A 17,463-nucleotide genomic window follows, 5' to 3' on the forward strand; every position below is an offset into this window, starting at 1 on the left:
AGTGCTTTTGAACTCCTCCATCAAGTAGCTTTGCCCACAGCTGCAAAAATGATTTAGTCAAAGATTGTTTCACACTTGAGCTACCACAGTTCCCTTCTCAGAAGCCCCCTCCCCCCGTTTTTTTTGTACCTTGCCCCAGTGGGCTGCTCAATTTACACAGCTGATATTCCTACCACTCACATGGTCTCCTGTTATTCAATTACTCTGTCCATTTAGCTCAAGTCTAATTTTAACAGCTTGCAGCTGATTCTTAATACCCACTAGGTAGTGGAAACACCCTACTTCTATGTTCTCATTTGCAGATATTCATTTCATTTGTGAGACAGGTTCTTATCAGCCACTATATTCTTTATTTTTTTCCTGTTAGACAGAACCTGTCACAAAACTGAAGTAAGAGCGCATCATTGTTACTGAAATGAATGCTTGTAACTTCTGTGGTTGGAACCTGTTCCTGAGTGCTTAGTTACAGCCTGAGGCACTGATTGAGCACCTGGTGGGAAGGCAGGGCCAACCCAAGGAAGCTCAGGTGCATGCAATGGCTCTGATTGACCAGAAGGGGTGAAGCCAGGATCCACCCCCTTTCAGTCCTCATTTAAGAGTTGGCAGTGGTGGTGAGGGTGTTTTGTTGGAGATCCACGTATGTCTGAGGTCTTCTGAAGGTAAGAATCTTCTTTGTTTCTGTGTCTACGGCTGTGTCTCTTGCTGTAGCCTGGCACCTTGCTGCTCTGCTGGTATTGCTGTGCTTTCCATCGTATTACAAAGAGTACGTTAATAATTGAAGGTGATTGCTGAGTGTGTAGTAGCCAAAGGTTTATTTGTGTTGGTTAGAGTTGGTCTTCATTTTGTATTTTGGTAACTGGAATTGGTGGTAATTTCATACTCGGTTCACTGAATACTGTAAAGGTCTCTTGAGTTCTTGTTGAAGAAGCTCTCCTTGTGATCATTTATTAGCACTGTTTAATGAAGGTAAGAAATGTGGAGGTTGTTTTGTGCAAATATGTATCAGGAAAAACCCTGCCTGCGTTCTAGCCTCTTACTGTCCCTGCAGGGCCCTCCATCTTATGGCAGCTTTGTGCTTAGGTGAGAATTGCAATTACATGCCTCAAGAAGTCCCATGTGTTCAACGAAGTCAATCTTACACTCTCTACGTATGCTTTTCTGTTGCCATTTGTATAAACTGTTCCCCCTTCCTTTGCCCCTACCAAACTTCTGCCTGTTTATTGTTTTGTCTGTATACTGGCAGTGGTGTTTCTCAGAAAACTTTGCCTGTAATAGGAAAATAAATCAATACAATTGCTATCAATGCTATTATTATTAGACTTAGCTTTTTAAAGCTAGCATGAAATTAACTGAAACAAATCTGAAAGCTCATAGTTTGATGTTGATGTCCTAAATCAAATTAAAATTGAGCTAGAATCTAGCCTGGCATGAAATCTTATTTATACAAGTTACACATTGAGTTAAGTCTTATCTCATTAGAATAATCTTACTTGATGCAACCTTAAAATTTCTAATTTTACAAAAGTTTTCAGTGATCTTATTTAATGAATATAGCGATTAAAATTAGTGCTATGTTATTCATGGGATCATTTCATTGTAACTTACTGTGCTTGTATGCTGGGTGTAAGTCTTTCTTGCTCAGAATGGGTAAACGATTACTGATGTGTGAAGAGTTAGGACTATAAAATCAAACTCTGAAGGATTAGGAAAAGGCAGAATTAAGACTACTTGCATGTCTTTGATCTGGATGTGATATAATCTTAAAAACTTGATCACAAGCTGCTGCTTTATTCTTTGCACAGGGTGGGCAAATCGAGTGTTTATCATTTAGTGTGCCATTTCAATGCTGAGATGCTATCCAAACTCTGGTATGACTACAAGGTTGTTAATGTCCTCTTAGCTTTCATACAGGCACTCTCAGCAGAATTTCTCGAAGTCTCCAAAGTATTGATACGCATTTTCAGCAATATTCATTCTGCTTGAGTGGCATCTTAAGGTTTTTTTTTGTGTATGTGTACTTAACAACTTAAATGGCAGATTTAGCTCATTGCTCATAGAGAGTACAGTTGCATTTGTCATTGCTGAACATTTTGGCAGTCCAGGCCAGCATATTTCGTGCAGATGCCCAGAAAGTGACCAACTGTGTGATGTTCTGGCTGAGGTGACTTTCCTAGCAGTACGAAATTGAGATAGAGAAAAGGATAGGCTCAGTTCTGTATGGTGGTATTACTTTATCTACAGATTAATTTCTAACATTTTTTCTAATAGTTGCATAGAATTTACTCTTTCTCAAATGTCTCTACCTGGTAGAGCTGGGACCGCACATCTCAGAAAGCACTGCTTAGTCTCAGTCTGCTCCTAGAATTTTCTACTGAGGTTTACATATTATCACTTTCTTAAAACATATTTTCACTGTTTTTGCTTTTGACTAAATGCTTTCAGCTGTAATTAAGTATCTGTACTATATTGCTTATCATTGGATAAACTAGTGAAAATTTAATCTTCCCAAGTAAACCTTGTGCAGAAGCCATGGGGGCTTTTCTAGTGAGCAGGGGTCCTGTGGTCTCTGTAGGACCACCAGCACCAGAATCCCTACTCCAGACAGCTGTCTGCAAGGTGTCTCTGAGCCTGCTGCATCCTCTGGTGATGTTATTTTGCAAGCTCTTTGTTTGTGTTTGTGCTTCTTGGGAGGACAAGATTCTTCTGTCTTCTTCCCTGCCTAGCTGTGATGTAGGGGTGTTGTTGGCAAATATAATGTATTGGGACGCACCTTATTTTTGTATTTTGAAGGCTAGCAGTAATACAGTTAAAATTTCCTTGTGCATTCTAGCAATTGAGGAAGAGAAAACCTGAGTATTGTGTTTGAGAAGTCTTGGGATTAAATTATGTCACTTAAGAAGTCATTAGTCTGTCTTTCAAGTGCAAGCACTTTGTGGAATAATCATCTTTTCCTGCTTTGCCATTGAGTTGCTTGTGTGTCATATCTGTCATCCCTAGGAACTGCAGCTGTGTGGCACTTTGGATTGGATAAACCTCTTAGCTCTGAAATGTTAAATCCTTCAATTATCCGGAGTTGAAGACTAAAGGCCAAATGTTTCAAATAATGGGTACCTGAAACCTACAGGAGCTGCAGGCATTCATCACCTCTGAAAATCAAGCCAAATGTTTAGGAAGCTAAATTTAGATGCAGGTATCTTGGTGAACAAACTGGGTTGGCACAAGCAAGTCCTTTAGTTTTAGCTTGGATGATGTGATTGTTCCTTGCCCTTTGCACTTCTGTTTTCTTTTCAGGGCTAAGACTGGAAGTTTTGTTTAGATGTCCATGTAGCAGTGTCATCCTGGCTTCCTCAGTGAGTTTTGCTCTTGTTCCAAAGTGCTAAAAATATTAGGTTTGAAGTGGAAGCAAGTATTTTCAAGCATTGCCTAAGAAGGCTTCCATGAACTAATGGTTGTCAAATGCTGATCTTCCATTGTTTGGTCCATATTTTTCATCCTTTTCTGCAGAACAAGTTTTATGAGCAACTGGCACTACAAAAGCTTCAAAGTAACATAAGACTGAGAAATATCATTTTGGAATGTCTTTTAAGAGCCACTCTGGCTAATTAAATAGTGCTGTTGTGGTTTTTTTTTTTTTTTTTTTGCTGCTGTTTGTTAAATCAATGGGAATAGGATAGGAATCTAAGAATACTTGAAATATTTCAGTGCTTTGTTAAATCTATTACCCTACTGATACATTTTGAGTTAATCTGTGTTTTTGAAGGAGAGTAGAACCAAGTGTGAATTGCAGAATTTGGGGACCTGCTTTTAATTTTACATACATGTGGACTGATTTCATTCACTGATTCACGGACATAGTGAGGTAGCAGAAAGAGTATAAGCAAATAAGCAACGGTGGCTTGTTGAGTAAACACCCACCCAAAGAAGGAAATCCTTGAGTGAAGGGAATTTCTAGAGATTTGTATTCGTAAGATGAAAAGCTTCTGAAAGAATGTAACAACTCGGGGACTAAACTGCCTTTCCATTGCCATGATCTTCTACTTCTGCTGATTGTGAATGCTGAAGTCTGCTCTGCTTCCCCAGGGCTCTGATACAAAATTCATTGTCAGAACTGGAAAAGCATAAAACTAGCAAAGACAAAATCTAAAACAAACAAAAATCTCAAACAAGGAAAGGAGATCACTTTGTTATAGCTGCACCCTAAGCGGATGTTAACAAGTCTATTTAAACCTTTTCAGACTGAAACCTCCTGCTGGCCTGCTGTCCTAATGTAACTTGCCATTTCCCTGATCAGTTAGTTTATTGCAACCTGATTAGCATTTCAGAAATGCACAGGTTTTTTCAAACACAGCTTCGGAAGCTGTTTTGAAATACCTCTTTGGTTGGCTGTGGGTTTTGTGTTGATTTCATTTTTTGGGAGCTGCTAATTACAAAGGATGGTTTCCAAACGTATTCCATTTTCATGCAGTATCCCCCCAACACCTTCTGCCAAAAGTCATTGCTCACAGTAGTTCTTCTTGAACAACATATTCCTGTCATTCAAACCTCACCTAATAAGAACATGTTTTGCTGGAGTTATCAACTTTTTTTTCTACCATATCTTGCTTTCTTCTGTTTTTCTGTTGTTGTAGCAAGAGGGTATTTATTTGCTTGACTGAACTTGGTAGAAAAACAGAGGTAAATATTCCTAGCAGCTATCTTACTGTAGTGGAAGTCTGCATAGTTCTATTTCTAAATGTGAGTTTGACTTCATTTTACTTTCCTGGGATTAATGCTATGTGATTCTACAAGATTTTGTGATAAACAGGCATGCTAGGGTTAATTCTAGTTTTGTATGGATTGAACAGGAAAATAACTTGCTGTGCAAAGGACTTTGACGTGCTTCCAAAATAGTTCAACTTAGAAAAGCTTCTGAAGTGCCAAAGCACCATTTTGGAAAGACATGTGGGTAGACGCATTTGTGGAGGCTTAACATAGATGAAACACTGTTTTCTAAACTGGCCATAATGTAGGTGGCAAGTTCTTAGAATTGTACTGAAATGGTTTGAAAATCTGACAAAAAGCATCAATGTCATAGTTGCTGCTGATTGTAGAATGACTTCAGAAATCTGACTTAAATTTTTCATGTCTATAGATCTGGCCCAAGAGCAACAGTTACCAGAGAAGCAAATAAACAAGCTTCTTTTCACAGGAAGTATGTGAAGAATAGCTCTCAAGTAAACATTACTTATATCTGAATTTGTGCTTTAGTTGTTAGGATATGTACTTGCTGTCTAATTGTCACTCTGTACACCCTTGGTTACAAGCTAGTTTGGGTCATGTTTAGTAAATTCTGAGGTGGCAGGAATGTGTCAGTGGCCTTTCTCATAGCTTTCACCTCAGGTTCCTTGATTCAAATTTTAAGCTGAAATTCAGGTTTATTTTCATGTATACCATCTGAACTATGAAGAATTATTTACTGCATTGCTATTCTGCTGAGGTGCTGTGGGATTGCCATGATGTGATTCACAGAACTGGGCTTTAGCTCACCTGACAAAGTAAAAATAATTGCAACAAAGATCAAGCTCACTCCAATGGTTTTTCTGGAAGGGAGAACCATTCTTCTGAGAACCTCCTTAGTTGCGTCCCTTTGCAACTCCTGCTGCTGCTTACAGAAGAATGAAAACTCATGCTTTCAGAATAGCATCCTAAGAGTGTTATTCTACTTTCTAGAAAACTGGCCTGAAGTGTGAGTGTTGTGGTGTAAAAGACACTCAGCTCTGATGTATGGTCTTGCAGCGGTTATTCTGGCACCTGAATACAAGGAAGCATTGAGCTTCTGACACTAAAGAGAGACACAAGCTGTCAGTGCTTCTTAAAGCTGGGCCCGTATGCTTAGTAGGCTGAAAGAAACCTAAGGATGGCAGTCTGATGTAGGGAATGTTCAGATTCTTGGAAGTCACAGACAGTTGGGAGGAAAGCTTGGATCAAGTCCTCTTTTATCTTACCTGATTTGCTAATTCCTGGATGGCTCATATTGCTCTGAACATAGCTTGTTAGGCTTGTGGGCAACACATCTGTAGCAGCTACTTCACTCTGTACAATTAGCATATCTTTTTTTAAAAAAAAAAAACTTGTAGATGGCCTAAAGTTGGAGTGGCTAACTCTGCTAATTACTTGAAACTCTTTAATATGTTGCTGGAGATGTTAAACAAATGGACCTGCATTAAATATGCTGTGCTTATGAAAACGTAGCACACAGATTGCAAGTTCTAAAATTTATCAGGCAGACTAATTATTTAAATGTGAGCTGTAGGTTACATAAATAAATAGCTCTCTTGCAGTAAATGGCAAGGTGTCAGGGTGTTAGCCACGTGCCACTATGGCAAAGTAAAATTAATGTTAAAACTTCTGTAGCTTTCTCTCTCTGAATTAGTAATTCCTTCAATGTTGGTAGATGAGCTGAATTTATGAAAGTTTTGCCTGCCCTCTAGGTCTCTGTTTTGTATTCCTTGTGCATTGCAGTCTGCTTCTCACTCTGGCAGTGATGCTGGATACTAAACCCATGAACAGCTCGGCTCCCCGCTCAGTTTGTGGAGTGAGGCAGATCCAAACCTGTGGTCTCCCCTGGGGCACAAGCTGTGCTCTCCCAGGTCCCATAACTTGGTCCTCTGGACACAGAAGCAGCCCACTGGTGATTAGCAGCTTGTATATCATTATATTATGGGGCAGTGGCATAGGCAGATCACTGTGGTAATGAATAAATGATTTCCCAAGGCGTCCTTGAATTTTGCTGTTACATGTATGCTGCAGAAAAGATGCATGTGTGTTCAGAGAGATGCACAAAGTGACAATATGTTGCCTGTCACTTTTTTGGGAGTGCAGAGTTATGAAAGCTTAAAAAATCCTGTATGAGAAAAGCTGCTTTAACTACTCAGGGAGTTTCATTAAAGTTTCCTGCTATTATTAGTTTTAAATTCGCTTATGTCTGCTTCAGTCTTATTTCCAGAGGCACCTGCTGTGGTGGTTTTTGGCAGCAGTGTTGTGGAGGGTGAGGAGTGCTAAGTGACAGGTTGCACATTCCTTGGTCTCCTAAAAGAGGCCTTTTTCTCTAGTTGTGCTAATTTACATGCAGTTATAAATGAAACATCCTCCTTTTCCTTCTCTCTTTGCCTCATTTCCTGCTTTTTCTGTTAAACCCCATCAAAATCATAGTCACAGAATTGTTAATGTTGGAAAAAGACCTCTAAATCATCTAGTCCAGCCATTTGCCTACCACTAATATTGCCCATTAACCACATCCCCTGATCCTGCATCTGTAACACTTCTTGGACACCTGTGGGGATGATGCCTCCATGGGAAGCCTGCTTTGGTGCCTGACTGCTCTTCCAGAGGAGTTTTCCCAATATCAAATCTTAAATGCAGCCCAATTGCCTGGTTTCATGACTTTAAGTCCAGGTAAGTGTTTCACTTACCATTCACGTAAGGGGAATTTGGAGCTCTGACTTGAAGAACTGATACTGCCACATGCAATGCAAACAGGAGGGAAGGTGCTCAGCACTTCAAGCGATGTGCTCATCCCTCTGCAGACTCTCAGCCTGGGTGCTGCCATACTCCTGCAGAACTACGTCATGAAGAGATTTAAGCCCATCCCTTTCCAGGTGTTTTTAGGAGAATGAACCCACTTTCATGACAGTTGCTCAGCTGTGCTGTCTGCATTAGGTCTGGTGGAAGCAATTGGATCAGCTCAGTCAGTGCAAGGGATTAAAAGAGACCAGCTGCTGTCTTAATGGTCAAGCATAAGGCAAACTTGCAAACCTGTCCTTTTGGGGAAATGGAAAGCAGTTTAGTTCAGGTTCAGCTTAGAAGATTGAGAATGAAATTGTCTATTAGTCTCAAGCCAGGCTGACGGCACCCACACCGAGCTGGCAGATGCTCTGTGCCCACCAGGCAAAGTTAACCCAGCAGTGTGGGCTCCTGCTCGCAGCCTGGCTGTGGCTCACACAGCCAGCGGTCACTGAGCTGCTTCCTCCAGGGTCTGTGCTCAGCATGGCTTACAGCTGAGCAACGCAAGGCCTGCACAGCCCAAACCAGGCTGTGGAGCTGCTACCCTGCCCTGTCCCTCTGACACTGGGCTGGTGAGCAGCAGGGCAGGATTTGGTCACCTTAGCAACTCCTTGGCCAGTGCTCCTGGATAACACGTTGCAGCAGGTTTAGGCCAACCAAATCCTTTTCCCAGTCCCCGGAGGAAGGAGAAAGAGGGAGGCATCTGTGAGCCTGTTATAAGCTGCTTTCAGCTCTGATCCCAGGACAGCAGATCTGTGTGCAGAGGCTGATGACACAACTGTTCTGTAACCCTTTGAGGTACCCTCTGTTCAGTGAAAGCTAAGCTTGCTTTGCTTGTCTTTCCTTAGTCCACAAAAAGGTATCAGGAACAAACAGCAGCTTCAGCTCCTGCTTTCTTCTGCCATCTAAAATGTTTCTGTGAACAGAGCCACTGGTGAACTGCGGAAGAAAGTTCCAATTTCAAGCCCTTCATATAGTTGCATTGTTCAAAATTATCTACGTTCCTTCACTACTGTATCTTTCAAGCACATCATTTTTTCTGTCTTTTGTTTTCTGAGCGCCTCTTCTTATTGCCAAGGTGTTTAGCTGCAAGCACGGAAGGCCGAGCAAATATGACCAAGCCAGCTGCACAGATTTTGCATGCTTTAATTAAGTTGTAGGGCTTCAAATGAATTTGGCTCCAGTTTCTGATGCTTCCAGTCCCTGTATTCTGTTCCAGTGTGGATGTTAAATCGTGCAGAAATGGAGTGTGACCTAACTTTCATGTCAGTTGATCTGGCAGTAGCTGTTTTTGTGTAACTAATTTAAAAAGATTGATTGTTGGTTAATTACATTAATGAACTGAACCAACATGGGCACAGACCAGAGCTCAGCAGTCTCCTAAACAGTCATTAGGAACAGACATCTATCTTTTCACCTGCTTGTACAGCCTCCTGTTGGGTGGTAGGGTGTGCAGAATTGTAATTCTGAAGGTTAAATGACTTAGGTAAGTAATCACAAACTGTTCACCTCTGCTACTCTTCTGCCCATATGGCCTGCTAGTCACAGTCGAAGTCCATTTGGGCAAACTGTCTGTTGAAAGGTCTCCAGGACAGCAAGTCTGGTGTTTTCAGCTGGGTTCCTGGCAAATGCCAGTGCGAATCATAAATTGCCAAAGACCTCTGCCTGAAAGGAATTTGTGGATTTACGCAATTTTGAAAGAGCTCCTTTTCCAACAAAGGTAATTTTTGCTTACTAAGGTGAAAGTGTACTAAGCAGAACACTTTGCTGTTCTCTCTAGCTGGCTTATGAATATGAAGAAAGATTAAATCAATATACATTTCTGTAATTAAATTTCTAAGTTAAAGTACCTGAGTTCTTGTTTTGGCAAACACTGGGTGGAAGATTAGTTTCTTTGTGTTTGTTATCAGCACTGCTCTTGTTGCCATTCACTAGAGCTACTAGGTGGATGATGTATAGATGTTTGATGCCATGCAAAACCTTATAAAAAATACTTTACATGTAAAATAAAGTCAGCACCCTTGTCTCAAACACCTTTTCTAATCTGATATCAAATTACACACTGAATAAAGACTGTGGAAAGCACTTTATTTTGTAGGTTTGTAGTATTGCATATCCTTTGCCATTTTTAACTCCTCTCTTTGATGGGTTTCTTCAAATAATGGACTTAACCTGAAGTTAGGAGTTTTGCCACTCGCTTGAGCAGGAAAGTGCCTGGGAAATCAAGAATGAAAATACTTTTGCACTGCTAGCCTGGGATAATATATCATATTAATTTGCATAGGTTGTTAGAATATTCAAAGGTGACTTGTGTTGATGGTGATACTGCCCTATTCCGCAAGGGTTGACCCAGTAGCTTCTGAGACTGAGGTCGTTACAGGGATTTCAGTACCTTTGAGTAATGGGATAGGTGACCTAGGAAGTATTATTTTTTTTCAAAGAGGCTATTTACTTCCACAAAACCATTTTGTTTCCCAAATTCAACAGTGCTAAGAGGAAGTAAGTCAATGAAAAATAACATTGTCTTGGAGTCATATGGTCAATTGTCAAAACTTGCTTTCTTGATTCTAAGCTCCTCACTGAATATACGATCAAAATGATTTGAGATTACAAGAGGAAGGACTTGCAGACTGGTTCTGCTTCCCCTGTCATCCCAGAGACTTCAGTGGACCATTGAGGGGGGGGGATGGCTGAGTAGCAGCATTACAGATTGCAGGAATCAGTTATGAACAGCTTAAGAATATATTAAGTGTGAGGTGAATTTGGGGATGACACACATGCAAATTGCATTGAATTATGGTTTTATCTAAGATCTTCTGTTTCAAGCTAATTGAAAGACAGAGGCCACTGCTGCAGGAGGAAAATATAAAAAGAAAGCTGTAAGGAAACATAAAAGTTTCTGATCAAGTAAAATTCTGTTTCTGTTGAATGTTTTATTTTGTTCCAGTCACATAAATTACCATCTTTGAAATACTAAAACTCCCACAATCAGCTTTTTGTAACAAAATAATTTACATTTAAAAGGTTTAACTGAAGCAGCTAAGCCTTAGAGATGAATGTGTGTGTTTGGCAGTAAAACGGGAAAACAGCCGTGTTTTGGAATCCAGACCTGCTATGTGTAATTTTAATATTATAAATAACTAAATACAGTCTTGTGTATACTGTATGTATACACAGATAAATGCTTGTTCTTGGGGAATGTGTCCTTTAGGGTATTATAGTGCCTCAGTATTAACACGGAGCTTCAGAAATCTCCCCTAACACTGATAGATGTGGTGATGGAAAGCGCCCTGGCCTGAATACATTTCATCCTTCACAGGGTGTTAGGAGGCTTGGTCTCTATTGTTATTGGAAACCTTTTCTTTCTCTTTACATTAGCATCTCTCTTTTACCTTTAGTTCATGAAAGGGAGACAGTGTGTTAATTCTGCAGGAAACATTTCATAATCCTAGAATGGGGCTGCAACAGTTGTCTAAAAAGACAATAACCACACAAATTAGAATCATTTCCCACTCAGAGTAAGAAACTAGTATGTAAAGCTTTCCTTCCCTCCCCTATCCCCCCATCGCATCCGTTTCTGATTTATGTCTCTCATTTTCCTCCAAGTTCTTCCCTGCCCCCTGCTTTAAAGGAGGAGTAGGCCATTACTGCTGCAGTGCTGTTATTCCCTGCTAGCGGAGAGAAGATATATTTCAGTTTTATGGTCTCTTCAAATGTACTCAGGCACATGGAAGAAATACCTTACAGGTGCTTGTATCATTGCAGGTACGCTGGAGAACTGAAAACCTAGTGTATTCCAACAATAATATTTCCCTAGACCTCTGTGTACTTTATACCTCACTCAGGGCACAGAGCCCTGCAGTTACTGGAGTCGGTGAGAAAATGGGTTGAAGTTTCTGCAAAAATGGGCTGGGGCTCTGGGTGTTAATCACGCAGCAGTAGGGCTGACATTTTGGGACAAATTGTACAGAGCTGCACACAGCTATGTGCAGCCCCCTGCTTCCTCCAAGGGGCTCAACCTTTCTTGGCATCTGCAAGGTATGGCTGGGGGTTTCCAAACCTCACTCTTATTAATTTGAGAAACTGAAGTAGTAGTATACTGCCCTTCAAATCAGACTTTTACAGGGTCTCCCATCCTTTTCATTTAGGCTGGATCTCTGAGGGAAAAACACGGTAATAATGCACTGCAGCAGCGTGATAATTACTAAGTAGATTCTATGTGATTATAATGTTAGCATCTCACAGGGAAAATGAAAGCTTGTACTGTCCCTTTAACGGGACAATTTGATAATCCTCTTAACATTTTCTCTTTTGGCTGATAATATTTCACAGAATTTTACTTTGTAAAATATTCCTAAAGGAAGGCTTAAGCAATAATGCACAGATTATGGAAATGACTCTCATTAACTATAGGGAGAGACTTCAGCAAAGCCATGAACTGCTTCAAAACATGTAACCCCCATTAGGAGCTTCATTTAAATGTTTATTCACAGAGCAGTAAATGTTTATTATGGAACATTTTATTGAAACATAAAGAACCCTAATTATATGTATCACAAGTGTTAAAACAATATGCGTTTATCAAGGCTTAACTAAATATCAGAGGTGAAGGGAAATACAATTGCTATTTCATTTGCATCTGTACAACAACAAATTTGCAACAAAACACCTGGGCAAAGTGACCCTAAAGGAAGATGAAGGAGCAGGACAGCAAGGCAGGTGCTCACCAGCTGTTCCCAACCCTGTGGCACCTTCATTGGTATGTGCCTCAGCCTTCCCATCTACAAAATGGAAGTAATATTTTCTGCAGGGGGCTGCCAGGGCTTAGGGTTGTTTCTGTAGTTCTCTAGCATTTTAGAACAGATGCTGCTGTGCAGGTATCACAGTGTTATGGTCTTATTATTGCTGACGTGATTGCGTGGCAGTTTCAGTGTCCTTGATTGGGTCAGTATGTAGTTCTTCCTATTGGTTCTCAGGGCAGTGTTTGAAGTTGCAGCTGCTGGGCATGTGGGAAAGAACTGGTGGTGGTGGTCCTTGGCCTGACCTTCCTACCAACATGTGGGGACTGTCATTCCTGGAATTAGAGACTGGCTTAGGGGTCAGAAAATACCAGTCCAGAAGCATCATTCCACCTTTATTTCCATTTCATTATGTACTGCCTTTCAGGAAATTATTTGGTGCACTACTTCCAATGAAAAGACTATTTATCATCTTTATTGTGCCAGTTGGCTTAGCCTTGGGGCTGGAGGGAGAGGCTGGCAGTTCTCATGTAAATGGTAAAGTTGCCTTCAGCTGTGGAAGTTATAACCTCAGATCTCAAGAGGCTTTAAAAATCTTCCTGCGCATGTTTGCATTGGGTCTAGGTCTCTTTTCAGCTCATTCACAGCTCATTTCTTTAAAACTTTGTAGTTGACAGATACATTATTTATTGAGGATGCTGAATCTGCACATTCCTCAGTCTGTGTGTTTGAAGATGTACTTAGTTGCCAGTCCCCCTCTTGGTTTGGTTTCTGATATATTCACAAATTCTTTCTGTTATGCTGCTTTCCCAAGTACTTGTTCTCAGCGCTGAACAAGTATCTTGATATAATCCAAAAGACAAACCCATGGCAAAAGCATTGGTGATGATCATTGCAAAGCTTCTTCTACTCCCTCCTAGGTTATATGTACAGTGCTGTGCCACACAGAGGTACACACATGGATCCCAAAAGGCTCCTTTGTGTGTCAGCCTGGTGGTGTCTGGTCTGCCTGTCTGTATTGCTCCTTTCTGTCTGTATCGTATCCTTACATTACTTGTGCTGGTAGAAAAGCAGGATTTGGTTTTGTGCTTTAATAAACTAGAGCCATAGCAAACGTGTTGTGAGAGAACATAACTCTGTGCAGTGCTCTTGGGTTTACAGCAACCCTTACCACCAGAATGCTTTAGCTGCTGTTCTGGTAGAAGGCAGCACATGTGTGCATCTTGTGTGCAGCCTACTGCAGTAAAGGAAGATGACAATTCCTAAGAACTGGGCATTTTTGTAGGGAAGTGTTTCAGGTAGTTTCCTGTTATCTTTTGATTTTTTTATAACAGGTCTTTCAAAGTGGTCTTGCGTTAAGTAACTTATAACTTCTGAATATGCAGGAAGAATTTATGCTGGCAATAATATTGGAGGCTGTGAAAACTGAATATTTTGATACAAACTGTTTTGTATTTAATTTTTAAAAGCGTTGAATAGGACTTTTTTTTTTTCCATATGTTTTTCCATCCCAACCAACGTGGGAATAGGAAAAATATCAAGAACTCAAAAATATTCACTGAACAAAAGTTGCATCACCATGAAGATGTCCTTTCCAGGGTCTGCAAGTCAAGGACCATAGAAATTGGCTTACAAAACAAAGAAAAAGCAATTGTACCAAGTCTGCTAGCATCTGGGTGATGTGATATATTTTTGCAGACAGCAGAGGGAGTGCTTTCTGTTAATGAGCTGTGGATATACAGGCAGGGCTTTCTGCAGAATAATTTTCTAACAGGGATAATTGAGCAGTTAATCAAGAATAGCAAACAAGGGCTCCATAGAAGCCCAGTTTACAGAAAGGACAAAATTGCCCTATTTTTCATGTGGCTATCTCAGTATTATGGTTGATTTTCTTTATCACCCACTGACAGCCTTACTTGGAGAATGGTTATTAGTTTGGAATTTCTACAGTTAATCTGGTAGTTTAGAAGAAGCATTATCACAGCCTCCTGTATGAAGCCCATGTCTCTGCAACGGACAGGGGACTTTCTGCAGCAAATAAGGTGTTATCTGTATGCCTCAGTACTTTTTCCCTGTGAACCAGCTGACTGGGAGAGAGGCGGGGAGTTCTGTGGCCAGCCCATGTTGCAGCCTGCCATCACTGGTGTCCTTCCTGCCCTTCCTCCTGCTTGTGCAAGGGGGCTCACTCTTTCTGATCTCCCCTGAAAGGCCCCACATTACTGCCTTTCCTGATGTTGCTTTACCACAGAACTACGGAAACCCACATGTTTTCTCTGTTATGAAAACCAAAAAGTGACAAGGGAATGGCTCGAGCTGATGAAAGGCATCTGGTTTTGCTGCTTGAAGACACAGCTCAGCTATGTGCTGCCTTTGCAGCTGAGGGAAGTCAGTCCTTTTGCCAGCATTTTGGCAACCCCCTGTGCTCAGCATTATGTGATCCACCACCAGACTTTATGCATTCATCCTATAGCAACATGTATTGCTAATAGTCCCAGGGTGAGTGCTGGGGAGCTCTTATGAAGGCTATTATCTTGCTTTCTGTTGGAAGCAGAGCTTTGTTGCTTTGCTAATCAGCACGGCAGCTGAATGAACACAACATAATATTCATGAATTATTGCAGGTGATGTCCATGTTCTCCCCTGTGGTGTGTGGCGTGGTCATCTGATCTTCACCATTCTGGTCTACTCAGGAAATCTTTCAGTGTCTATCTTTGCCTGATATTTTTGCTTTACATCTAGCACAGTGGTGACACATTGATTATTCAACCATAATTCAGTGTATAAAAACAGCCATAACTAAGAACATTGCTTTCTCTATGGCCTTGAGTGCTGAAGCAAAACTCCCATGATGTCAGTGTGTGGCGTTTGTTTGTCTTTTTTTTCCAACAAAACAGCCTGCAGAGATATTTTTTTTTTGTCAAGATTTCTATGAGTGTTTTGCAACTCTGACTCATTGGAAATCAACTTTAGATGTGAAGTCCCACCAATGCTTGTGTTGCTGCTAGATTTCAGCAGTGTTGGGAGCAGCAGCCTCAAGCTCCCCCTGCCTCACTGGGAATGTGGGGATCTCTGGCTTGAGAGCACCTCTTCGCACTGCAGATTTGCTCCTCGAATTACTTTTTCTAAATCTCTGTCCAGTCTGGGTGTAAAGATCTTGAAAGTTCTTCTCCCATAAGCTCTTCTTCCTAGGTATTAGAAGCAGCCAGTGGGACTCAGGTGTATTTGACCACCCAATGTCAAAATACGTGTGCCTGATGTACCACCTGGGTGCATCATGCCATGTCCCTGTGTTGTGATATCCAGTATGCCTGTCTCCTGTAGTGGTGCACAGCTTTCTCCATCAGTGTCTGACAAGAGGAGGGAATGGCAGCTAACGTGTTAGGCAATGCAAACACGTGTCTGCATGTTTTTTACACATATTGATTGGTCTGTTAATGTGAATGTTTTGGTTGTTGTGTGTCACTTTTCTTGCTTATTAATCAAAACAATGCAAAATGTGGGGAAAGCAGTTCCTAGGAGAGAGAAAAGGAGTACAATCAACAGTGACTGAATACAGCCTGCTGGAATGCTGCTCACCAGTCATGAGGGTATCTGCAATAACAGGGAAGAGCTGAAATGCTTTATTTTGACATTTTATATAGACAGTGTTTGGATTTTTCTTCTCCAAATAGTGTTTTGAGTGAAGATTTGCCTAAATCTGTTTGTTCAGTTAAACGAAATATATACAGCCAAATGTTTAGTTTGTATCTACTGACACATTTCAGTCAACTGCAAATGTCTCTTTTGGACTTGCAGGTTTTTGTTTTGTCTGGCTTCAGCCATAAAAAATAACAGTGAAGAGCAAAATTATCAATTAAAGAATAATATCAGCACCCCAAGCTGGGGAAGCCACCGGCTGAATGGCAAACGAGTGGTTCCTACATGGGAACCATTGCTCTGCTCTGTTCTTCTTTCTTCTCCTAAAGCTGAGGAGAGGGAATCTCCTTGAGACATAATTGTTATTCATGGTGTTTTTCTATTATATAAATAATAGGAAGAATTCAGATTTGTGTATATCCCATGAACAATATTAAGAAAAATGATTAGAATGTCCAGAAAAATTTGCTCTCTGATAACTGATTGTAGTTACCTCAGACCTGGAAATACTGATTTGTTTTCTGATACAGTTGACAGATTTTGCTGAGCAGCTGAGTGTTGTGTAAGAACATAATGCATGTAGTAAAGGTGACAAACCCTGAGAATGTCCCCAGTGATGCCAAGTGGCCCATATGCTCTCCTAAACGCTTTCTCTTCTCCTTTTTTCATGCTGATCACATGAGCCCATTTGGGGCAGAAGCTCACATTAGGCTCATTTGTTACCTGCTGTGCTGCTCTGTGCATCTGCAGTACAGCATCTCTGCACTAAGCTTTGAGCCACATCCTGTTTGCTTTTCCTGTGTGTACCCTGAAACATTTTGCCACAGAGGTAAAAATGACTGTAAGTGCATGGAAGTTTTGGAACATAATAGTTATTGATATCTGACATTAGACTGTCTCCATATATATCAAGAGAAAATCCTAAGTAGTAGTATTTGTAGCCATGGTATCAAATCCTCGTACAAGAAGAGGGGAAAAAAACCTGATAGATAATTGTGTAGTTTTATACATAAATTTTAAATCTAAATCTGTTTAAATTTAGGTGGGGTGTGCTGGTGAAATTTCACATTGTTGGTACAAACCATAATCTTCACTACTGTTTTTCTTGGAAGTTTCTCTTTGTCCTAAAGCCAAATTCAAAGCCTGGGGCTTCGAAGACCATCTTTAAACTTACCTTGTGATTTTGAGTCATTTGTCATGAGGAGCAGTGATGTTCAGATGATACATTGCACTAATACATCACAAGAACACTATCGCTCTCATGATATATTAGTATAATACACTATCAGAACACTATCATTGATGTATTGCTCAAAAAACAGTTTTTAACCCTCAAGAAGCATCCTCATCTCTAGGCTGCATGTGCTGAAAGCTGTGGATAACGGTAGATTTAAGGAGTAGCATATTTGGTTTCTTTAGGATAAGCTAAGAAAAACAAGTGGTATTCAGACTATTTCATTAAGTGAAAGATCCTTGTGATTTCGTTTTATTCACTGAACAAATATTCTTGTAGATGAAGGTAGCATGATGTAGGTGTTTAGATTTTT

The 17,463-nt window shown here is 40.6% G+C and overlaps 1 protein-coding gene across 5 annotated transcripts in view; it reads left to right on the plus strand.

The window, feature by feature from the left end:
• FHIT (fragile histidine triad diadenosine triphosphatase) overlaps window positions 1–17,463 on the plus strand; it is a 507,230-nt gene that overhangs the window by 409,498 nt on the left and 80,269 nt on the right. The gene's annotated exons all lie outside the window — the stretch shown is intronic.

Source organism: Centrocercus urophasianus, unplaced genomic scaffold, assembly GCF_019232065.1.
Source record: "Centrocercus urophasianus isolate 14NV4802_14NV808 unplaced genomic scaffold, USGS_Curo_1.0 seq_22, whole genome shotgun sequence".
Classification (NCBI taxonomy): domain Eukaryota; kingdom Metazoa; phylum Chordata; class Aves; order Galliformes; family Phasianidae; genus Centrocercus; species Centrocercus urophasianus.